Below are 24,946 nucleotides of genomic sequence, written 5' to 3' on the forward strand. Positions count from 1 at the left end.
GATCCCACTTTCCCCTCCATGTTCTGGTGAAATGCAGACCAAAACTGATCCCTTCCTCTCTCCTCTGGGGAAAATCAGCTCCTGATAGGTTTGATCTCTCCTGCACATATTTTGGTTTGTTCATCCCTTTTAAAATTCCTGTCTCTGAGATTTCCTTTCTCTCAGGCACAGGGAGTGACCTATGTCTGGATTCTCTCTGTCTCCCATCAGGTGATAGGATGGTGCGTGAGAATGAGGAGCAGAAACCCCAGCAGGAAGATGCTGAGCAAGGAGCACCACATGGGACGTTATCAGGAAGACCCAAAGGGAATGTTTCCAGGAGTTGTGCACTCCGAGAAACAGTAAAAGCCTCTGAGACTCAGCAGAGGCCAGAGGAGAACTTCAGTAGCCTCTCAGACCTTATTACACATGAGAGAATCAACTTGGAAGAGACAAACTACACATGCCACGAGTGCGGGAAAGCTTCAGTCGGCGCTCAAACCTTATCAGACATCAGAGAATCCACACAGGGGAGAAGCCCTACACGTGCTCTGAGTGCAGGAAAAGCTTCAGTCAGCGCTCAAGCCTTATCACACATCAGAGAATCCACAAAGGAGAGACGCCCTACACGTGCTCTGAGTGCGGGAAAAGCTTCACTCGGCACTCAAGCCTTTTCACACATCAGAGAATCCACACAGGGGAGAGGCCCTACACATGCGCTGAGTGCGGGAAAAGCTTCAGTCAGCGCTCAATCCTTATCACACATCAGAGAATCCACACAGGAGAGACGCCCTACACATGCGCTGAGTGCGGGAAAAGCTTCAGTCTGCGCTCAATCCTTATCACACATCAGAGAATTCACACAGGAGAGACGCCCCATACGTGCGCTGAGTGTGGGAAAAGCTTCCGTCTGCGCTCACACCTTATCACACACCAGAGAATCCACACAGGGGAGATGCCCTACACGTGCTCTGAGTGTGGGAAAAGCTTCAGTTGGTGCTCAAGCCTTGTCACACACCAGAGAATCCACACAGGGGAGACGCCCTACACGTGCGCTGAGTGCGGGAAAAGCTTCAGTCGGCGCTCAAACCTTATCACACATCAGAGAATCCACACAGGGGAGACGCCCTACACATGTTCTGAGTGCGGGAAAAGCTTCAGTCGGCGCTCAAGCCTTATCACACATCGGAGAATCCACACATGAGAGAGATCCTACACATGCTCTGAGTGCGGGAAAAGTTTCATTGAGCACTCAGACTTTGTCAGACATCGTAGAATCCCACAGGGAGAGACCCTACACATGCATTTGGGAAAAGCTTCAATCAGATGTCATTCCCTATTAGATATCAGAAAATCCAAATCGGAGAGAACTGTAAGAAATTCCTTTATTAGGGCTTCCCCAAGATTTCTTTTAAAAAAAATCACATTTGCTAATTCCAATATAGTGATCTTTGCACCATCTTCACTGTGGTCTCTCAGCTCTGCCAGATGAGTTGCCTGCTTCTGCCTTTTGCAGCTCACCCTTCTTTGGGGTCAGTCCTGTGATCTTTTCTATCAGCTCCTTTCCTTTTGACTTGTAGGAGCGTGTGTCCCTCCAGCCAGGAATTTCATCAGCTCCAGGTGGGGGAGAGAGGGTTGATGCCAACAAGCTACCCTGAGGCAAAAGTTACCTGTGCCTTACATCCACTAGGACTGTACATGGAATTGGGTGCTCAAGTTAGTGATTTTGGTGTAAAAAGACAATTATAGTTGTAGAGCAGAAGCAGCCCAGGGAGTGAACCTAACAGACAATGATCAAGTGATCTCTCTCCTGCCATCCATCTCCATCCTCTGACAAACAGAGGCTAGGGACACCATTCCTTACCCATCCTGGCTAATAGCCATTAATGGACTTAACCTCCATGAATTTATCCAGTTTTCTTTTAAACCCTGTTATAGTCCTAGCCTTCACAACCTCTTCAGGCAAGGAGTTCCACAAGTTGACTGTGCGCTGTGTGAAGAAGAACTTCCTTTTATTTGTTTTAAACCAGCTGCCTATTAATTTCATTTGGTGGCCCCTAGTTCTTGTATTATGGGAGTAAGTAAATAACTTTTCCTTATCTACTTTCTCCACATCACTCATGATTTTATATACCTCTATCATATTCCCTCTTAGTCTCCTCTTTTCCAAGCTGAAAAGCCCTAGCCTCTTTAATCTCTCCTCATATGGGACCCGTTCCAAACCCCTAATCATTTTAATTGCCCTTCTCTGAACCTTTTCTAATGCCAGTATATCTTTTTTGAGATGAGACGACCACATCTGTACATAGTATTCAAGATGTGGGCATACCATGGAGTTATATAAGGGTAATAATATAGTCAGTCTTATTCTCTATCCCCTTTTTAATGATTCCTAACATCCTGTTTGCTTTTTTGACCGCCTCTGCACACTGCGTGGGCATCTTCAGAGAACTATCCACGATGACTCCAAGATCTTTTTCCTGATTTTTTTGTAACTAAATTAGTCCCCATCATATTTTATGTATAATTGGAGTTATTTTTTCCAATATGCAATACTTTACATTTATCCACATTAAATTTCATGTGCCATTTTGTTGCCCAATCACTTAGTTTTGTGAGATCTTTTTGAAGTTCTTCACAGTCTGCTTTGGTCTTAACTATCTTGAGCAGTTTAGAATCATCTGCAAACTTTGCCACATCACTCTATACCCCTTTCTCCACATCATATATGAATAAGGTGAATAGGATTGGTCCTAGGACTGACCCTTGGGGAACACCACTAGTTACCCCTCTCCATTCTGAGAATTTACCATTAATTCCTACCCTTTGTTCCCTGTCTTTTAACCAGTTCTCAATCCATGAAAGGACCTTCCCTTTTATCCCATAGCAACTTAATTTATGTAAGAGCCTTTGGCGAGGGACCTTGTCAAAGGCTTTCTGGAAATCTAAGTACCCTATGTCCACTGGATCCCCCTTGTCCACATGTTTGTTGACCCCCTCAAAGAACTGTAATAGATTAGTAAGACACGATTTCCCTTTACGGAAACCGTGTTGACTTTTGCCCAACAATTTATGTTGTTCTATGTGTCTGACAATTTTATTCTTTACTATTGTTTCAACTAATTTGCCCGGTACCGATGTTAGACTTACTGGTCTGTAATTGCCGGGATCACCTCTAGAGCCCTTTTTAAATATTGGCGTTACATTAGCTAACTTCCAGTCATTGGGTACCGAAGCCGATTCAAAGGACAGGTTACAAACCATAGTTAATAGTTCCGCAACTTCACATTTGAGTTCTTTCAGAACTCTTGGGTGAATGCCATCTGGTCCTGGTGACTTGTTAATGTTGAGTTTATCAATTAATTCCAAAACCTCTCTAGTGACACTTCAGTCTGTGACAGTTCCTCAGATTTGTCACCTACAATTTGGCAATGTTTATGCTCCTTTCTAGGATTTGACTTCCACTTTTTAAAGGAAGTCTTTTTGTCTCTCACTGCTTCTTTTACATGGTTGTTAAGCCCCGGTGGCTCTTTTTTAGTTCTTTTACTGTGTTTCTTAAATTGGGGTATACATTTAAGTTGGGCCTCTATTATGGTGTCGTTAAAGTGTCCATGCAGCTTACAGGAATTTCACTTTAGTCACTGTACCTTTTAATTTCTGTTTAACTAACCCCCTCATTTTTGTATAGTTCTCCTTTTTGAAATCAAATGCCACAGTGTTGGGCTGTTGAGATGTTCTTCCCACCACAGGGATGTTAAATGTTATTATATTATGCCGTTTATTTCGAGCAACTGCAGTTATTCGGGAGAGTACAGACAGGCAGAGTTTCCCCTCCCGAGGTAGGTCTCGGTTAGATAAACAATTAAGGCAAGCATTTATACCTTTTGTGACATACAGTAAGGAGCAACAACTGCATTTTGTTTGTACATATTCCTTTCTGATAGCTTACTTCTCTCAGCAATTTCTGCTACAATCTGCATTCTATTCTTATCTAACACAAGGTCGAAAACCAGCGTCTCTTACAGTTCTTTTCTGCTCGCCCACGCCCTGCTTGGAAGTCTCCCGTTATTAGCTGTTAGTTAGCCTGGTAAATATCAAGTCCCTGAGAAAACACAGTTATACGAAGCAAAACAAAATCACAAACAGAAATGTCATTGGAAATTCAAAAATTAAAAAGGAAAATGCAATTCCCATCACTTCATTGTATCTGGGCCATTCCTGTATCGAGAGTACCCGCTAAGGGCCCTGTGTGCTTATGGGAAACCTGGAGGAACTCATAGCAGAGCCTGAACATGAAACTCAACTGCTCCCAGGTGCCGCAGTAAAACCCTTTCCCTGCTGTGATGTTGATGATTTTATGAAAATATGCTAATGAGTGTGAATATAATGTAACTGGAACATGCTTCATGCAAAAGGTCTCTTGTGCAGTATCATTACAAAGCTTATTATCTACTGTGTGTGTTCAGCCTATTTGTATGAACCGATCATTCCTGTATCTGAAGCTAGAAATATGAACTATAACTCTGAGGTCCTGTTGTAATGATGCAAAGAGTGGGACATTAATAGTGGTTTGGACTCCTGATGGCTCCCATTAACCAGGACAATTGACTGGAGATGGCTCTGTCCTGCACCATCTGTGAGTCAGGCCAGGAACAATGAAGGCTTGGGGTCTCACAGGGCATGTGACCATGTCACCTGGTACAGGAATCCATCTTAAACCTGGGGCTTTTCCCCAGGAGAGAGACAAAAGATTCCTGCCTTGTACCAAAGCTGTTTAAGGGGGTGGAACAGAAGAAAGGTGGCTGCAGTCATGAGAAATCCCCTAGCTACCACCTGAGCTGGAACAAGGACTATACCAGGTGAAAAGATTGGGCCCAGACAAGAAATAAGTCTAGTCTGCAAAAGAAGCTTATTGGAAGATCTCTGAGGGTGAGATTTTATCTGTATTGAGTTTCATACTGTATTAGTCTTAGACTTGCATGTTTTTGTTTTATTTTGCTCTATGGAGAATACAAACTCCACAGAGAAGGAAAAGTTAATGCCTTAGAAAAATCTGTGTGTGTTAGAGTGTCTAGGAACCACTCTCCTATAGCTTCTTTTCTCTGATTTCCTTTAGAAAATCTGAAGCAGGGAGCAGAAAACCATTGTCTTTTCTGAGGTGTGAGCTCAGGACCTACTGAGTATGAGACTGACATGCTGCCAACTATGCTAAGAAGGCCCAGGAAAATGTTTAGGCTCAGTGCATATAGGATCCTCCTACAGCAGTGACTGGGGCAGGGAAGGAGCTGGAAGAAGCAGAGAGATCTGATGCCCACAGACCTGTCCTGGCATCTTTCTCAGCAGCAAAGAAATCAATTTGCCCTTCCAGTGAACAATCTACTGGAACTAATGGCAGCACAGGGGCGATGTTTCTAAAGTATGCACCCACCTCTACATTTTAGAACTTACTCTCCTTTTTCTAGCATAGCACTTTGTGTATGAATTAGGCAAAACAAACTACACAAGTAAGAGAAACAAGGTCTTGAGAGAAAGCTTGAACTCATAACCCCAACAGATGGCCCCTCTGCACTAACCAGTTGCACCCCTGTAGATGTTTTTTAAACACATTTGGGAAGCAGGCAGTTATCAGTCTCTGTGGTTCACACCTTTGCCTGGTAATTGAAAGGCTGCTGGTTCAAACTTAACTCAAGATGCGGCTTTTCAGCGATGAGACTCCAGTACATTTTAACAGGAAGAAAATCTCCTCTATTCTGGCTTTGCCCCTTTTGACTCCTTCTGCCCATCTTCTCCCCCTCCCCCAGTCTCTTTCCTTCCCCACTGGGGCCATGCAGAGAGGAGCCCCAGTCAGTCTCTGTCACAGAGAGTCTGTATCCCATAAAGGGAGGGAGGGGTCTCTCTAAAACATTGATAATGGGGAGGGGAGTGGTGTGCGTGGTTAGGGGGAGATAGGATGGAGAGCTAACAGTGGGGCACAGAGAGATTCCCCCAGATTTGGGAGATCCCCTGCTGCCCCCCATCAGCCAGCTGTGAGAAGAACAACTGTGGTGGTGGGGGGTCTCCACATGCTGCCCCCGCCCCAACTGCCAACTGTGGCAATGGGAGCTGCGGGGGTGGAGTCTGCGGACAGCAGTGCGCAGAGACGCCCCCGGCCCTCCAGTTTAGGGGCTGTGGGTTGCTTTGGGGAGATGCCCAAGGTAAATGCTGCACCCCTCACCCTCTCCTGCGACCCCAACCCCCTGCCCCACATCTGCACCCAAACTCCCTCCAAAAGCCTGCCCCCCACACTGCCTCCTTCACCACAACCCCCTGACTGAGCCCAGACCCTGCACCCAAACTCTCCCAGAGCCCAACCCCTCTCCCTCCCACAACCAAACTCCTTCCCAGAGCCTTAGGCAGGTGTGTGGGGCAGGACTTGGTCCCATTCTGGGCACCACCAAAAATTATACAAACCTGCCACCCCTGTCCAGCCCAACCTTCTGCTGATGCACCTCAGCCCACACCCGTGCAGGGTTTGAAGCTTTCATTGCTTAAATTCCAGGACACGGAGGGATTTCAGCTCCCCTTTGCCCAGAGGGAACCTTCACCCCACTCCTAACCAGGTTCTTGTCCATGGGGTCACTGTAGGGGGGCTGGATCCCGCTGTGTCTTTTCTCTCTCTAGGACAGGCCTGGGTGCAATAACTGGCACATCTGAGCACCGAGAACCTTCTGTGGGGCTGCCATTCCCCTTCCCCTTCTGTGGTCCCATCTGCCATTGACTCCAGCCTTTTTTCTATCCATCGTCAGCACCATCCCAAGCCAGCAGCACTCGCCTCAAAAAGACAAAGAGTCCCGTGGCACCTTACAGACTAACAGACGTATTGGAGCATAAGCTTCCGTGGGTGAATCCCACTTCGTCAGATGAATGTAGTGGAAATTTGCAGGGGCAGGTATAAGTATGCAGGCAAGAACCAGTCTAGAGATAAGGAGGTTAGTTCAATCAGGGAGGATGAGACCCTCTTCTAGCAGTTGAGGTGTGATCACCAAGGGAGGAGAAACTGCTTTTGTAGTTGGCTAGCCAGTCACAGAATTCCCTCTCCATTCATCTGACGAAGTGGGGATTCACCCACGAAAGCTCATGCTCCAATACGTCTGTTAGTCTAGAAGGTGCCACAGGACTCTGTCGCCTTTTACAGATCCAGACTAACACGGCCACCCCTCTGATACTCAAAAAGACAGTGTCCCCTGCTGGGAGTAAATCACTGACCTCTCTCCTCCCTGAGCACTGACTGCCCTCTGTTTCCTTGCCTCTCAGTCTGTGCAGATGGGACCTTTCCCTCCAGTGCTGGAGGATTCGCCCTTCTCATCTACCATTGTCCCAAGCAGCACAGCGGTTGGGAATCTTAAATGTACCGAGGTGACTTAGGAGCAGAACCCCCCCCAGACCTTCCATGCAATTGTCACTTGCCCCTCACTGAGCAGGACTGAAACTGATGCAGGGAGACTGGTGGGCCACATCCCCTCTGGGCATGAGCAAAGCAGCAGGGTGAAAAAATGATCATGGAGCTGCTGAGGATTGAACCCAGGGCCTCATACATGCAAAGCATGTGCTCAACCACTGAGCTACATCCCCTAGCAGGTTGTGTTTGCTATGGGTTACACTCAGAGCCCTCCTGTTTCCAGAGCATCCAGTGACCTATAAGCTTCACAAGAAGCCCATTCCCCTCTCTGAGGACCAATCCTGCTCTCCTGGAGGTGACTTGTTCATAGGGGTCACTTTTCAGCAGGGCCAGATTCTATGTGTGGGGCAGAGAGAGTGGGTGCCCTGGTCTCAGGGTGCAGAGATACACTCAGCCATCTCCCCTGCATTGGGTAGGGGGTGCGGCAATCCCCTGCTGCAAGGTCATGGTGGGGGATGCTGTGAGCAGCTCAACACCTCACCCTGGTGGCAGAAGTGGTGTGGGAAGCTCCAGGTATTTCTAGGATCTGCTATTTCCACCTGCCTGTGAAGTCCAGCTTTCCCCAGCACATTCACTGCGGTGCAATTGGGTCACTGTTTCCATGGCTGAACAGCAAAGAATGGCTCCCAGTTTCCCTTCTATCGGCAGCAGGATTAGCCTGTGTCGGTGGTTAATGAGGTGGATCTAGTTGTAGATTGTTATTCGTTCCCCACCTTGACAATTCACACAGTCCCTTTCCCAGGCAGATTCCCAGCACCTCAGTGATCCTGGTAGCAGGGTTGGGTCCTGAGATTTTCAGGGTTCTTTTCCCCTCCACCTTTTTCCCCATCCCAGACAATCCATGAAATAACAACAGGGGCATAAAGAAAGAGGGGAGGGAACATCTCACGGCCAGGGCTGGATGTGCCCAGAGCCCCCTGCTTGTCCATTGTTTCCATGGAATTTGGCCCCCTGCTTTGCACAAGGGACAGAGAAAGATCTTGCTGTTCCTGTGTCTGTGCAAAGAAAATTGTGCTTCTGTATGAAAGAGAGGCGGGAAATGGCCCCATGATGGGGCAATAGCCTCAGGATTAAGAGCAAAGGACAATGATGGGAAGGTTCACAATTGACTCAGTAGTTGCATATAAAGGTGCACGTTTGGCAGTTACATTGGGAAATTCTGGCTCCTTCTCAGGCTCAGGTTGGCCACCCTGGTCTAGGTGTAGAAGTTACAACATTTAAACATGAAAGAGGGGCCAATTTCCCCATCATTTCACACCTTTACACCCAAACACGATGACTTTCTGAATGAACCCTCCTCGTTCAGCCAGAAGATCTTGGGGTGGATGTAGGAGTCACTGGGTAAAATTCTCTGGACTCTGTTCTGAATCAGGTCAGAGCAGAGGTACCTAGTGATCTAGTCTGGCTGTAAAATCTATAGATCAACACCATTAATATGAAATTAATCCTCAGAAACGGCTGTTCCCCACCCATACCCCAGCAAAGGGCTCTCCAGGGAAGGGGGCTGTTGAGGAAGGAAAGAAGAAAGATGTCCTCCCCCTGAAGGAGCTGGGCTCTGCACTTTTGACAGAAAGTAGGGGAAGGAAATGGCCACACGATGGCAGCAGAATCTAAGAAATGAAACACAATAGGCTTATGTCCACACTGCAATGAAACACCCAGGGCTGCCCCATACCAGCTCAGGCTCCCGGGGCTTGGGCTGTGGGGTGGTAAATTTGCAGTGTAGATATCTCGGCTCAGGCTCAATACCGGGCTCTGAGACCCCATAAGGCTGGGAGGGAGTTAAAAAAAAAAAGGTAGAACGTCAGTGGAGTATTACCCTGGTCTCAATGGCATTTCTCCATCAGTCTGTCTGCTTTGGGGCAGGGACAATAACACGTCCTGCTGCATTCGTCATTTCAAAGGGCGGTTTAGGATTTTCATTCTCACACATGGTGCACGAAGCAGGACTCAACCCTCGGTGTAAACTAAATGCGCTGCCCACAGATTCTGGCAGCCACAATGAGCATTTGGTGTGAGAGCTCAGACCTGCCCCTGTCCCAGAGGGACGGGGTCATCTGTGAGGGGACTGGACCACTGACCTATCAGCTCCTAACTCCCAAACTTTCAGTAACTCTATCCTCAGTGCCTGTGAGTGTAATTTAAACCATCAAAAGAGTCATAGTGGGCTAGACCATAGTCTGGACTTCGGGTCTGGAAAAGAGCTGGCACAATCCATAGACCAGGTTGTTATATAAAATGCACATGGATTTTAACACTTCACATACAGTAATGGGAAAGTTCTTGGTTCAGGCTTGTAGCAGTGATGGAATAAACTGCAGGTTCAAATCAAGTCTCTGGAGTACATCCCCCACTGGGATGGGTAATTCAGTCCTTTGTCTAGAGCTTCAGTTTGTATGAAAGTCCCTCCAGAGGTATGAAGCAGGACTGAAGACAAGATGGAGACGAGGCATCAGCCTTTTCTAGTCTCTTGCCATGTGGTCTTTGCTTTCTTTGTCCCAAGGACACTCTATCCAGCACGTGGCGTAGAAAAACCTTAGAGTTCGTCCATAGGCAGGTCCCTGCAGACCTTGCTGAGTCACAAGGCGTATCTGCCTTCTCTCAGTGGGTCGATTGTGTAGCTAATGGTCCTTAATGGGCCATCAAGCAGGCTAGGCAGAACTGACACCAACTTATCTGCGGTGTTCCCCGGAAGCAGAGCACAAGTTTGAAATATGGACAGAACAGAGCCAATACTTATAACATCAACTACAAAAATGATACACATCTAGAGATGGCATCATTATAATCAGCCAATCAGAACCTCTCCATAGACCCCTTACACGACAACCTTTCTACAATATTGTCTGCAAATATAGAACAGTGGTCGCAATGGGTGATCTATACAGTTACAGATTATGTCAGTAACATCACAGGAGGTGACATGGCATCAGTGAGACTGATACTGGAATACTGCCTCCAGTTTTGGTGTCCTCATTTGAAAAAGATGTTGTGAAACTGGAGCTGGGGCAGCAAAGAGCCACCAAATGTCCTGAGGGCTGGAGAAAAATACCATCTAGTGAGCTATTGAAAGAGCTCAACCTGTCCAGCTTATCAAAAGAAGATTGAAAGGTGACTTCACTGAAGTGTTGAAGTGCATTAATGGAGAGAAAAGACTGGGTATTAAAGGGCTCTTGAATCTAGCAGAGAAAGGCCTAACAAGACCCAATGGCTGGAAGGTGAAAAGAGACAAATTCATATTACAACAAAGGCACAAATATTCAACAGCGAGGATGATTGACCACAGGAACAAGCTACCAAGGAAAGTGGTGGATTCGCCATCTCCTGATGTCATTTAATGAAGACTAGATGCCTTTCTGGAATGTGTTTGCCCCAAAGTAGCTCTTGTGTCATACAGGAGGCCTGTGATATGCAGAGGGTCAGATTAGATGCTCTAATGGTCTCTTCTGGCCATAAAGTCGACTAATTTCTGAAAAACTGAGTGTAGCATTGGGAGCAGCGTCTGATGTTTCCCTGTCTAGCCGGCTTGCTGCCTAGAACAAACGCTCCTTGAGTGGGGTGATCCACAGGGAGTAGCTCAAACCTCCAAAGTGCCTGGCCAGGGGCAGGACATTGGCACAGCAAGGGAGGGGTGTGGCAGTGACATCACAAAGGCCTTTTGCAGGACCTCAGACTATTGGTCCAAGGTGGTGGGGAGGTGGTGACCTCACAGAGAGATGCTGACATCAGCCAGGCAGGACAGGGGCGAGGGGCCAGGGAAACCTCAGAGACCCCTGTGGCTTTGCTTCAGCAAGTCTCCTTCTCCAGGTCTCTCTTTGAGGACTGAGAGAGTATTCGGGTTCACGGACGTGAGCGCCAGGAGGAACCTCTTTTGAGTTTTCTCCTTCCCTTTCAGTGATTTTACTGGAAAACAGCCGTCCCTGTTTACAAGGTAAGAGCCTCCTGGAGGTTTGAAACCTGTTCAGTCTGATCCATCTGGTGAGAGCTGAATTCTAGGCATGGAAAACACGAGCTTAAGGAGGCAGAATTTTATTGCACACCTGGGATTCTGTCCCTTAGAGTCACTGGGGACATTGGGGTTTGTGCTTTTTGTTTCACCTTTTCCTCCATCCATCCCTCCCTCCTTTCTCTTCGTCTCTTGCTTCTTTTGTCCTTTCTCCTGTTCTCCTCCCAACACCAGGAGGGGTGTGCGTGTGTGTGGAGGGGGGCGGGGGAGTGCTCTGCAGCTCCCACTGTGGGAGGTCCACCCAAAACTGGGGGGCTGAAATAGTGCTCGGGCAGTGATTCCCCACAAGTGACCTGGGCCATCCTTTGGGCTCTCTGGTGAGAACCTTCAGCCTCCCGTCCTCGGTCTCTACCCTGATTGGCTGAGCAGGGGGTTATTGACAGGGTGGAGACTCAGATCCTTGTTGTTCTCTTTTAAGACCAAGGAAATAAGTCAGAACCAGTTCTGTGTTTGATGGATTTTGCTGCTTCTCTGCATTAATGGTCTCTGAGCAATTCATGATTCTCTCTAACATTGCAGTTCTCCTCAAATACTTGCATAATAATCCCTGTGCACTGTTGTTGGTCTGGAGCTCATCTAAGGACATTTTATTGAGGTCATTCAATGTCTGAAATTCAAGATCCAATGGTTAGTTTGAAAATCAGGGCTCTTGGGTCCTATTCCCAACTCTGCCACTGACTGGCTGTGTGACCTCAGACAAGTCAATTCTTCTTTCTCAGACGTAGCTTCTCCCTCTTTCGAGTAGGGATAATAGTGATCCGCTCCTACCTAGCTCAACACACTCACTCTTCCCCAGCACACACAGTGTCTCTCCCCACACACACACAGTCTCTACCTCGCCACGCACAGTGCAGTTGAAAAGCAGCTGGCAATCTAGTAAGATGCCCGTGGAATGGTGGGATAGAGAAACCTGCATCATGTGATGCTGTACCAGCCCGTGAGGCATTGCAAACCCTTCCCAAAACACCCTGCAGCCAGTTGCACAGTGGGATAGTTACCCACAGTGCACTGCTCTCTCTTGCCATCCAAGAACTGCTAGCAGGGATGTGCTCTGGTGACACAAGGGGCATAGGGAGGACATTCAATAGCTGTTTAATTAAAACACTTTAACTAAAGCAGCAATGCCGGGGGGTTGGTGGCTCCTTTCTTTCCTCACCCTGGAGTAAACTCAGCTTTTTATTCCATTCTTGATGCTTCATGGAATAACAACAGACGACCGAAGAAAGACGTGGACAGGGTGGGTCTCAGGGGAGGGGCAGAGAGGTGTGGGTGGTGGGCAGGGTGGGTTGCAGGGATGGGTCAGAGCGGTGGGGGCTGGTGGGCAGACCTTGTGGTAGGGGGTGGAGAGGCACGAGCAGCAGGCAGGAAGGCCTTGGGGGAGGAGAGGAGCGAGCGAGAGGTGGATCAGCCGTCCTCAGCCAAAGAGGAAGAGCGGGGGTGGGAAGTGGCCAAACAGGAGCAAGGGGGGAGCACAGGGGGGTCCTCAGAGACAGGAGAAGGGGGAGGGCAGTGCCATGGTCTGGGCACCAATGGGCCCCCCACTTCTAGGGAGCTTCCAGCGCTCACACCCAGCCTCCCCAAATGCAAGAGCCATGGGCCACCCATTCTCTTCATCTTCACTAACCAAGCCCCTCCCCAAGCTATGTTGATGGGAGAAGCCCTCCTGTTGGCACAGCGCTATCTGCACCGGGATTAGGTTGATATAACTGCATTGCTTAGGGAGGTAAATTTTTTACACCCCTGAGTAATGTAGTTACACCGATCTAATTTTGTAGTGTAGACCTGTCCAAAGAACCTTGGGAGTAAAACTTCCCCTGCTCCTCTGCTTTACTGAATCCAAACACAAGCAAAGCTTGTCAGGCCCAGATGGAGGTTGGCAGAGTCAGGTGTGTGCAGACATGATCCTTTCAGCAGCTGTAGGCACCATGGCTTAGCTGGCTAAAACCACTGCTGTGTATACAGAATATCCTGGGTTCAAGTTCCAGTGGTACGTTACTGAGTTGCTTTTGGGGCACCTGGTACTGGCTACTGTCAGAGGACAAGATTCAGAGCTAGATGGACCTTCGGTCTAGCCTAGTGTGGTTTTTCTTATGGTTTAAATTACACTCACAGGCACTGATGATAGAGTTACTGAAAGTTTGGGAGTTAGGAGCTGATAGGTCAGTGGTCCAGTCCCCTCACAGACGACCCCGTCCCTCTGGGACAGGGGCAGGTCTGAGCTCTCACACCAAATGCTCATTGTGGCTGCCAGAATCTGTGGGCAGCTCATTTAGTTTATGCCGAGGGTTGAGTCCTGTTTTGTGCACCGTGTCTGAGAATGAAAATCCTAAACCGCCCTTTGAAATAACAAAAGCAGCAGGACGTGTTTCTGTCCCTGCCCCAGAGCAGACAGACCAATGGAGAAATGCCATGAATCCAGGATAATACTCCCCTGCGGTTTTACCGATGAAGCCCTCGGTGCCGGCGCGGACGGTGCCGGGATTTGGAGGGACGCCTCCATAAGGAGCTGTTTTAAGCGAATGTCTCGCTCCTTACGGGTCCGCGGCTTGAATGCTGAGCAAATAGCACACTTGTCCGTGCGGTGTCCTTCGCCCAGGCAACGGAGGCAGGAGCCGTGAGGGTCACCAACCGGCATAGGCCTCTGGCACGCTGCGCAGGGCTTAAAGCCCGGTGCCTTGGGCATGAGCCCGCACCGGGGAAGGGAAGGGAGGAAATACCCCCCTTATCCTTACCTAAAATACTAACTAACTAACTACTGAACTAACTATACTAACACTAAACAAACTATGTACAACAAGAAGTAGCGAGAGCTAGGGTTGTGGAGGACAGAGAGCACTCCACAGTTCCAACTGGCCGTCACGGGCGGTAAGAAGGAACTGAGGAGCGGACGGGCCGGCTGAGGTATATAATGGGCGCCATAGCGGCGCCACTCCAGGGGGCGCCAGCTGGCCCGCCGGGGTTGCTAGGGTAAAAAGTTCCGAGATGCCGTGCACGCGCGGCGCGCACACCTGACTGGAATGGATAGGAGCAACACATCTCAAAGAACAACAGTTACTACAGGTGAGTAACCGTCTTTTCCACTTGCTAAACTCCCTCCCAACCTTCTGGGCTCCTGGAGCAGGGGACTGAGCCTGAGCCGAGACACGGACACTGCAACTTTACAGCTCAAGCCGCATGACCCTGATTAATGTGACACGGGCCAGTCGTGGGTGTTTCATTGCACTGGAGACGTAGCCTAACGTTATGTCTGCACTGCGATTAACACACCCAGGGCACCTGTTGCAAAGCCCGGGTCAGCTGACTCAGGGTTATGGGGCTTGGGCTGCAAGACTATAAAATTACAGGGCAGACATATGGGCTTGAGCCCAACCTCTGTGACCCACGAGGGGTGAGGGTTTCCGAACTCAGGCTTCAGTGTGAACAGAAATAGCTGCACCACAGTTTTTAGCCTCTCAGCTTTAGTTTCATGAGCCCACGTCAGATGGTCCAGGCCAGCCATGCTGCCATCTTTATCCCAGGAGAGATGGACTCTAAGGGTACGTCTCCATTGCCATGTCAGCCCAGATGTGGCACGCTGTGCTCAAAGCAGCACCCTGGAAGTCCCATATTCACCACTCTCATATGATGATGATACGGTTTGTACAAAGTCTGCCTGGTGAGGTATCATTTCAAAAGTCTTGGTCTGTTGAACATTACTATTGTGTTGGATTGTGTGTGTAGCATTGGCTGGGAAGTTTTGCTCTGTGTGTGTTACTGAGATGAGGTTGGGAAATGCCCACCACCAGCCTTTCAGGTGTGACAGTGGAGGAGCCAGACCCGCTGATGGCCCATTAAAGGGATCCACACTCCCAAGGACTATCCCAGGAACCGTGTACAATGCAGATTTCTCCGAGATAGCACAGCGACAGTGGACACTGCTTGACTCACATCCTAGCAAAGGTACTTCCTAGCCAGTTGGAAGAAACTATGAAAGGGGGGGGTAGAGACATCATGAGTTGGCCTCTCTCCCCCACAACTCAACAGCTGGAAACACACCTGGATGACAAAACTGATTCAGAAATCAGAAGAGAATAATAATAATACATTCAAACCAAAGTCCCCAAACAGACTAGTAGTGGTTTCTCAGCAGAAAATTTTCAGTTTGGGGAATTTTGTTTTCCCAGTCAGACTTTGCCAAGGGAAGCAGAGAGAAAATGGTTGAGTTGCCTCCTTCAGAACAGCTTGGCCTAGACACTAGCTCTGGTTCACTGTTGTGGCCTTGCTCAGGTTGGGGGTATTTTAATTATTTGGGGAGGTCCCAGGGTGTTTGGGGGAGATTATGAGGCTGTTCCCTTTTGAGATAAAAACTAAGAAATGCAGGACTAGAGAATTTTTTTAGAAATCTGGGATTTAGACATGTTATTTGAAGCAAGTGGGGGGGAGGCAGCTGAGATTCTGAGAAGGTTTTTGTTTTCAAGAAGCAACATTGTTTGATCTGTCATTGTACCAAGGGGGGAGATGGTTGTCTATAAAGGAGAGTGAAAACTAAATGCATCCAGTGAGCATAGGATTTGAACCCATGCATGCAGAGCACAATGAATTAGCAGTCTATCACCTTAACCACTCGGCCACCTCATCTGAGCTGCTAAAACAGGCACAGGAGGAGAAATCTAAGGCCGGCAGAGATAAGGACACTAAGGAGTTTTTAAATACTAAGCGTAAGCAGGGGCTGAATGAGCTCCCCCCTCACATCTAGTGAGGAGCTGGGGGAAGACTTCAGGAACAGGCCGTGTTTGCATAGACACCCCTACTCTGCCTAGCTATGCAGCATGGTGGGGCCGCTTCCCCAAAATGACCAGTTTGGGATGGTGGTGGGTTGCAAATCACTTTAGGATTGAGTGAAATGAAATGTTATTCTCCTTCCTGTACGAGTGAAGGGCAGCAGAACGTACCTAGGCCGTCCTGATGGAGGGGTGGGTGGGTGAGGAATCGCTTTCATTGGACTGCAGAGAAGTGGACTCCCCCTAGGAGTCACGCCCCACATTTTGGGGACCACTGACCCCTAATCGCTAAGCAGGGGCTGGTGATGCCAAAGCCCAGGGAAAGGGAGAACAAGTGCGGGGGCCCCAGCACCGCAACCATGCCCCCCCCCACTTCTGTGTGTGGCTCCGCCCCCTCCCAGACCTTCCACCCACAGCCCCACCCACTGTCACCTCTGTTCCACCCCTTCCCCCACTGGCCCCACCCTGTCACTCCTTTACCCCGGCCCCGCTGCGGCCCCGAGACCAGAGAAGCTCTGTGCCCCTGCTGCAGCCCCCGGGCCGTAGCAGGGAGTGGGAGCTCCTCCAGCCCTGGGGCTGACATGGGGCAGATTTTTCCAGGGGGGCCTAATTTGGCCAGGGCCCCTAGTCATGGGCCCCACTGCCCCCTTGGCAACGCAAGGTTTGGGGAGGCTGAGCCCCCCGAAGCCTCCATTACGAGCCGCCCAGGCTACCTCTGCTCAGTGGGTGGCCAGTCTCCCTGTGTCTCTGCTGTTCGTGCTGGGGAGCCTGGCCGGTCTTAGGGGTGGGGCCCCCGGCAGCCGCCCAGGGCTCCAGGGGGTCAAAGGGCACCGTGTGGCCGTGCAAAGGTGCTCACTGCTCTCCCCTGCCCCAATGCTCCTCCGTGGCCCCACAGAGGGTGGGGGGAGCGAGGAGCAGCACTATGTGCTCCCTGCGTCCTGGTCACTTTCCCCACCTGGGCTGGGCTGTGAGGGGAGCATCAGAAGCTGCTGCTCTCTGCCCTCCCCTGACGCAGCCCGGCTGAGGAAAATGACCTGGATGCAGGGAGCTCGGATGACGTCTCTTCTCACCCCCCTGCCCCTGCTAGGGAAGGCTGCTGTGTGGTGTCTCCATGGCTGCACTTTCAGTGATGCAGGTTTCTCTCTCCCATTGTTCCAGGGGCATCCTACTAGATTGCCAGCTGCTTTTCAACTGCAGTGTGAAGACTGTGTGTGTGTGGGGAGAGACAGTGTGTGTGTTGGGGAAGAGTGAGTGTGTTGAGCTAGGTAAGAGCGGATCATTATTATCCCTACTTGAAAGAGGGAGAAGCTACGTCTGAGAAAGGAGAATTGACTTGTCTGAGGTCACACAGCCAGTCAGTGGCAGAGTTGGGAATAGGACCCAAGAGCCCTGATTTTCAAACTAACCATCGGATCTTGAATTTCAGACATTTAATGACCTGAATAAAGTGCTCTCAGATGAGCTACAGACCAACAACAGTGCACAGGAATTATTCAGCAAGTATTTGAGAACTGCAATGTTAGAGAGAATCATGAACTGCTCAGAGACCATTAATGGAGAGAAACAGCAAAATCCATCAAACATAGAACTGGTTCTGACTTATTTCCTTGGTCTAAAAAGAGAACAACAAGGACCAGAGTCTCCTCCCTGTCAATAACCCCCTGCTCAGCCAATCAGGGTAGAGACTGAGGACGGGAGGCTGCGGGTTCTCACCAAAGAGCCCAAAGGATGGCCCAGGTCACTGGTGGGGATCACTGCCCGAGCACTATTTCAGCCCCACATTTTTGTGTGGATCTCCCACAGTGGGAGCTGCAGCGCACTCCCCCGCAACACACACACACACACCCCTGCTGGCGTTGGGAGGGGAACAGGAGAAAGGACAAAAGAAGCAAGAGACAAAGAGAAAGGAGGGAGGGATGGAGGAAAAGGTAAAACAAAAAGGACAAACCCCAATGTCCCCAGTGATTCTAAGGGACAAAATCCCAGGTGTGGAATAAAATTCTGCCTCCTTAAGCTCGTGTTTTCCATGCCTAGAATTCAACTCTCACCAGATGGATCAGACTGAACAGGTTTCAAACCTCCAGGAGGCTCTTACCTTCTAAACAGGGACGACTGTTTTCTAGTAAAATCACTACAAGGGAAGGAGAAAACTCAAAAGAGGTTCCTCCTGGCGCTCACGTCCATGAACCCGAATACTCTCTCAGTCCTCAGAGAGAGACCTGGAGAAGGAGACTTGCTGAAGCAAAGCCACAGGGGTCTCTGAGGTTTCCCTGGCCCCTCGCCCCTGTCCTGCCTGGCTGATGTCAGCATCTCTCTGTGAGGTCACCACCTCCCCACCACCTTGGACCAATAGGCTGAGGTCCTGCCAAAGGCCTTTGTGATGTCACTGCCACACCCCTCCCTTGCTGGGCAAATGTCCTGCCCCTGGCCAGGCACTTTGCAGGTTTGAGCTACTCCCTGTGGATCACCCCACTCAAGGAGCGTTCGTTCCAGGCAGCAAGCCGGCTAGACAGGGAAACATCAGATGCTGCTCTCAATGCTACACTCAGATTTTCAGAAATTATGGCCAGAAGAGAGGATTAGAGCATCTAATCATAGAATATCAGGATTGGAAGGGACTTCAGGAGGTCATCTACTCCAATCTACTGCTCAAACAGGACCAATCCCCAACTAAATCACACCAGCCAGGGCTTTGTCAAGCCTGATCTTAAAAACCTCTAAGGAAGGAGATTCCACCACCTCCCTAGGTAACCCATTCCAGTGCTTCATCACTCTCTGAGTGAAAAAGTTTTTCCTAATATCCAACCTAAACCTCCCCCACTGCAACTTGAGACCATTACTACTTGTTCTGTCATCTTCTACCACTGAGAACAGTCTAGATCCATCCTCTTTGGAACCCCCTGTCAGGTAGTTGAAAGCAGCTATCAAATCCCCCCTTAGTCTTCTCTTCTGCAGACTAAACAAGCCCAGTTCCCTCAGCCTCTCCTCATAAGTCATGTGCTCCAGCCCCCTAATCATTTTTTGTTGCCCGCTGCTGGACTCTTTCCAATTTTTCAACATCCTTCCTGTAGTGTGGGGCCCACAACTGGACACAGTATCCAGATGAGGCTTCACCAATGTCTAATAGAGGGGAATGATCACTTCCCTCGATCTGCCGGCAATGCCCCTAATTATACAGCCCAAAATGCCTTTAGCCTTCTTAGCAACAAGGGCACACTGTTGACTCATAGCCAGCTTCTCGTCTACTGTAACCTCTTGGTCCTTTTTTGCAGAACTGCTTCCTAGCCATTCGGTCCCTAGTCTGTAGCAGTGCATGGGATTCTTCCGTCCTAAGGGCAGGACTCTGCATTTGTCCTTGTTGAACCTCATCAAGTTTCTTTTGGCCCAGTCCTCTAATTTGTCTAGGTCCCTCTGTATCCTATCCCTACCCTCCAGCATATCTACCACTCCTCCCAGTTTAGTGTCATCTGCAAACTTGCTAAGGGTGCAGTCCACGCCATCCTCCTAATCATTAATGAAGATATTGAACAAAACTGGCCCCAGCACCGACCCTTGGGGCAATCCACTTGATACCGGCTGCCAACTAGACATGGAACCATTTATCACTACCCGTTGAGCCCGACGATCTAGCCAGTTTTCTATCCACCTTACCGTCCATTCATCCAGCCCATACTTCTTTAACTTGCTGGCAAGAATACTGTGGGAGACTGTATCAAAAGCTTTACTAAAGTCAAGGAATAACACATCCACTGCTTTCCCCTCATCCACAGAGCCAGTTATCTCCTCATAGAAGGCAATTAGGTTAGTCAGGCATGACTTGCCCTTGGTGAATCCATGCTGACTGTTCCTGATCACTTTCCTCTCCTCTAAGTGCTTCAGAATTGATTCCTTGAGGACCTGCTCCATAATTTTTCCAGGGACTGAGGTGAGGCTGACTGACCTGTAGTTCCTTCTTCCCTTTTTTAAAGATGGTCACTACAGTAGCCTTTTTCCAGTCATCCAGGACCTCCCCCGATCGCCATGAGTTTTCAAAGATAATGGCTCTGCAATCACATCCGCCAACTCCTTTAGCACCCTCAGATGCAACGCATCCGGCCCCATGGACTTGTGCTCGTCCAGTTTTTCTAAACAGTCCTGAACCACTTCTTTCTCCACAGAGGGCTGGTCACCTTCTCCCCATGCTGTGCTGCCCAGTGTAGCAGTCTGGGAGCTGACCTTGTTTGTGAAGACAGAGGCAAAAAAAAGCATTGAGTACATTAGCTTTTTCCACATCCTCTGTCCACTAAGTTACCTCCCTCATTCAGTAAGGGGCCCACACTTTCCTTGACTTTCTTCATGTTGCTAACATACCTGAAGAAACCCTTCTTGTTACTCTTAACATCTCTTGCTAGATGCAACTCCAAGTGTGATTTGGCCTTCCTGATTTCACTCCTGCATGCCTGAGCAATATTTTTATACTCCTCCCTGGTCATTTGTCCAATCTTCCACTTCTTGTAAGCTTCTTTTTTGTGTTTAAGATCAGCAAGGATTTCACTGTTAAGCCAAGCTGGTCGCCTGCCATATTTACTATTCTTTCTACACATCGGGATGTTTTTTTCCTGCAACCTCAATAAGGATTCTTTAATCCTTTAGAGGATTGGAACTGATTTCAGTGAAGGCACATGTTTGCTAGGTTTTAATGCATTTGCACAGGAAAACATTGAGTGTTTCTATTCATTTCAGGGATCCCTATTCAATGGAACTCCTGAACATAATGGAAATGCCATTATTTTTGTTGAAGGAAGAGGTTTGTAAGGTGGCACTTGGATTTGAACCAAGGACCCCTTGAACTGTAGTCAAACACTCTACTACTGAGCTATACCCCCATGACTGCTGTGTAGGTAAGTCAGAGATCTTAAAGATTTTGAAGGACAGGCCCTGCCTCAGCGATCTCCTGTTCTGTTCCCAGACCACAGTGCTTTTAAAAATGGGGTTTGATTAAACTTATAGATCCATGTAAACACCACAGCTTGCACACCCACCCCCATAGCTTCCCCCAGTGACATAGCTACCACCTCTCGGGGAGATGGATTAACTACACGGACGGGACAGCTCTCTCCCCTCCGCTTAGAGCATCTTCATTATTTATGAATAGGTGGGAAATAACCTCCTGAATGGACAGTAACCAATTTATCAAATATTGCTGGGTCTGCATTCAATATGGGTACCTGGTCGTATTGGCTGGGTCAGTAGGAGCATTGCCGGCAGATCCAGGGAAGTGATTATTCCCCTCTATTCGGCACTAGTGAGGCCACATCTGGAGCATTGCGTCCAGCTTTCGCCCCCCCCCCACTACAGAAACAAATTGGAGAGAGTCTAGGGGAGGGCAACAAAAATGATTAGGGGGCAGGGGACTTACGAGGGGAGGCTGAGGGCAGGGCCGCCCAGAGGGGGGGGCAGGGGGGGCAATTTGCCCCAGGCCCTGCAGGGCCCCCAGGAGAACACAGGATTCTAGAGTATTGCAACTTTTTTTTATGGAAGGGGCCCCCGAAATTGTTTTGCCCCAGGCCCCCTGAATCCTCTGGGCGGCCCTGCCCCCTCCACCCCCTTCCCTCGTTCTCCTCCCTCTCAGGCCCCACCTGTGCCCCGCCCTCAGTCCCATTGGCCACTTCCCAGCCCCGCTCTTCCACTGTGGCTGAGGCCTGCTGGTCCACCTTCCGCTTGCTCCTCTCCTCCCCAAGGCCTCCTTGTGCCTCTCCACCCCGTACCCCAAGGCCTGCCTGCTGCCCCCACCTCTCTGCCCCCACCTCTCTGCCCCTCCCCTGAGACCCGCCCTGCCCATCGCCCCCACCTCTCTGCCCCCTCCCCCGAGACCCGCCCTGCCCACCGCCCCCACCTCTCTGCCCCTCCCCTGAGACCCGCCCTGCCCATCGCCCCCACCTCTCTGCCCCCTCCCCCGAGACCCACCCTGCCCACCGCCCCACCTCTCTGCCCCTCCCCTGAGACCCGCCCTGGCCACCGCCCCCACCTCTCTGCCCCTCCCCTGAGACCAGCCCTGCCCAACCCCCCCACCTCTCTGCCCCCTCCCACGAGACCCGCCCTGCCCACCGCCCCCACCTCTCTGCCCCTCCCCTGAGACCCGCCCTGCCCATCGCCCCCTCCTCTCTGCCCCTCCCCTGAGACCCGCCCTGCCCACCGCCCCACCTCTCTGCCCCTCCCCTGAGACCCGCCCGGGCCACCGCCCTCACCTCTCTGCCCCCGCCGTTGACACCCGCCCTGCCCACCGCCCCCACCTCTCTGCCCCCCCCGAGACCCGCCCTGCCCACCGCCCCCACCTCTCTGCCCCTCCCCTGAGACCCGCCCTGCCCACCTCTTTCCTTGGTCGTCTGTTGTTATTCCTTGAAACATCAAGGATGGAATTAAAAGCTGAGTTTACTCCAGGGTGAGGAAAGAAAGGAGCCACCAACCCCCTGACAAATCTCAGTGCCCCAGAGAAAACCTGCCCCCTGCTATTGCAATCACTGCTGTGCTGGGGATATGGCAGGAAAGGGACTGTCTGAATGATCAAGGCAGGAAATGGACAACAATCTACAGCAACGTCATTGACCACAAACACACTCTCCTCATGCTCCAGCCAGAAGGGAAGGGAGCAGGAATTCTTGCAGTTCAGCCATGGACACACTTACACAAGGGCACAGCAGTGTGTGTGTTGTGGAAGCTGGTCTGAGGAAACAACTGGAATTGATCACTCAGTGAGAACAGAACTAGAGTGCAGTGAGAAACACATCTCAGCCAAGTAGTTGTGGCTGAGTGGTTAAGGTGGTGGACTAAAAATCCATTGGGGTCTCCCTGTGCAGGTTCGAATCCTGCCAACTATGGAGAAAGTTGTGGTCCTTTAGTTTCAAGGGAACTGGGTCTTGTCTCATTCTCAAGCTGTGTCTACGCTATTGGGTAATGTGGCTTTAAAGTGTTTTAATTAAACAGCTGTTGCATGTCCACACTATGCCCCTTGTGTCACCAGAGCACATCCACGCTAGAATCTTGGATGGCCACAGAGAGCAGTGCACTGTGGGTAGCTGTGCAACTGGCTGCAGGGTGTTTTGGGAAGGGTTTGCAATGCCTCATGGGCCGGTACAGCATCACATGATGCAGGTTTCTCTATCCCACCGTTCCATGGGCATCTTACTAGATTGCCAGCTGCTTCTCAACTGCAGTGTGCGTGGCGGGGTAGAGACTGTGTGTGTGTGCGGAGAGGGAGTGTGTGTGTGGGGAGATGGAGTGTCTCGGCACACTGTCTCTATGTTCAGACAGCTGCTGCAAGCAACCAGGCCTGAGGCAGGGGGAGGGGGCAGCCCCAACATCAGCCCCCGCTTCCCTCACTGGCTCAGCTCACCACAGCAGCCTCTGTCACACGCACACACACACCGCTGCTGCTGAGCTCTGTGTCAGGGGTGCTGGAACAGGGGGTTTAGAGGGCCGTGGCCCCACCACTCATAACTGGCTGTTAGGACAAATGATGGAGGGGGGAAAGGGGGCGTCTGCGGGGGGGGAGAGGCATTCTGTGGGTGTGGCCTCGGGGGGAGAGGTGGTGTGAGTGTAGGTCCTTGGGGAAGGGGTGTCATGGGAGTGCCACAGTTCAGACAATAGTGATCCCCCCACTGTAAGGAAGCTCCCGCCGCCCCTGCTCTGTGTTTGTAGCGCAGGAGAGAGCAGCGTTCCAGGGCAGTGATTTGCTCTCCGGGGCTCCGCCAGGGGGGCTTGGGAGGCTGCAGGGAGCCCTGGGCCCTTTAAATCACCAGCCTGGGGAAGCCGGGCCGGGCTGGCACAGCGTACCCGCTCTTGCCAGGACCTCATACCAGAATGTACCAGCTTACGTTCACCTCCGGAATGTCCTCACGTGGATCAATAACTGGTTAAAAGCCAGGAAACAAAGGGTAGGAATAAATGGACAGTTTTCAGGATGCAAACAGGTAACTAGTGGTGCCTGTACTGGCTCTAGTCAACATCTTCATAAACGATCTGCTGAACAGCGAGGTGACAAAATGTGCGGATGCTCCAAAACTACAGAGGATAGTTAAGTCCAAAGCAGACTGGGAGGAGCTAAAAAGAGATTTCACAAAACTAGGTGAAAGGGCAACAAAACGGCAGATGAAATTCAATGTTGATCAATGCAAAGTGATGCACATTGGCAAACATGATCCCAACTCTACATATAAAACGATGGGATGTAAAATAGCTGTTCCAACTCAAGTGAGAGATCTTGGAGTCACTGTGGATAGTTCTCTGCAAACATCCACTCAATGGGCAGTGGCAGGCAAAAAGCGAACAGAATGTTGGGAGTCATGAAGAAAGGGATAGAGAATAAGAGAGAAAATCTTATTGCCGCTGTATAAATCCATGGTACGCCCATATCTTGAATACTGCATGCAGATATGGTCGCTCCATCTTAAAAAAGATGTATTGGAATTGGAAAAGGTTCAGAAACGGGTATGGAGTGTCTGCCATATGAGGAGAGAATAATAAGACTGGGGCTTTTCAGCTTGGAGAAAAGCTGACTAAGGGGAAATATGCTAGAGGTCTATAAAATCATGACTGGTGTGGGGAAAGTAAATAAGGAGTGTTACTTATTCCTTCTCATAACACAAGAACTAGGGGTCACCAAATGAAATGAATAGGCAGCCCGTTTAAACCAAACACAAGGAAGTATTTTTTCACACAACGCACAGTCAACCTGCGGAACTCCTTGCCAGAGGAGGTTGTGAAGGCCAAGACTATAACAGGGTT

General features: G+C 50.0%; 3 non-coding genes across 3 annotated transcripts; 1 reads left to right on the top strand and 2 right to left on the bottom strand.

Annotated features, from left to right (window-relative positions):
* Nucleotides 1-7,518: 7,518 nt before the first annotated feature.
* TRNAA-UGC lies at nucleotides 7,519-7,590 on the bottom strand. Its single transcript has one exon. It is a non-coding gene; the product is annotated as a tRNA-Ala (tRNA).
* Nucleotides 7,591-20,976: 13,386 nt separating this feature from the next.
* On the bottom strand, nucleotides 20,977-21,048 carry TRNAC-ACA. Its single transcript has one exon. It is a non-coding gene; the product is annotated as a tRNA-Cys (tRNA).
* Nucleotides 21,049-22,958: 1,910 nt separating this feature from the next.
* TRNAF-AAA lies at nucleotides 22,959-23,040 on the top strand. Its single transcript has one exon. It is a non-coding gene; the product is annotated as a tRNA-Phe (tRNA).
* Nucleotides 23,041-24,946: the final 1,906 nt, after the last annotated feature.

This window comes from Mauremys mutica, unplaced genomic scaffold (genome assembly GCF_020497125.1).
Source record: "Mauremys mutica isolate MM-2020 ecotype Southern unplaced genomic scaffold, ASM2049712v1 Super-Scaffold_100036, whole genome shotgun sequence".
In the NCBI taxonomy this organism is placed as follows: domain Eukaryota; kingdom Metazoa; phylum Chordata; order Testudines; family Geoemydidae; genus Mauremys; species Mauremys mutica.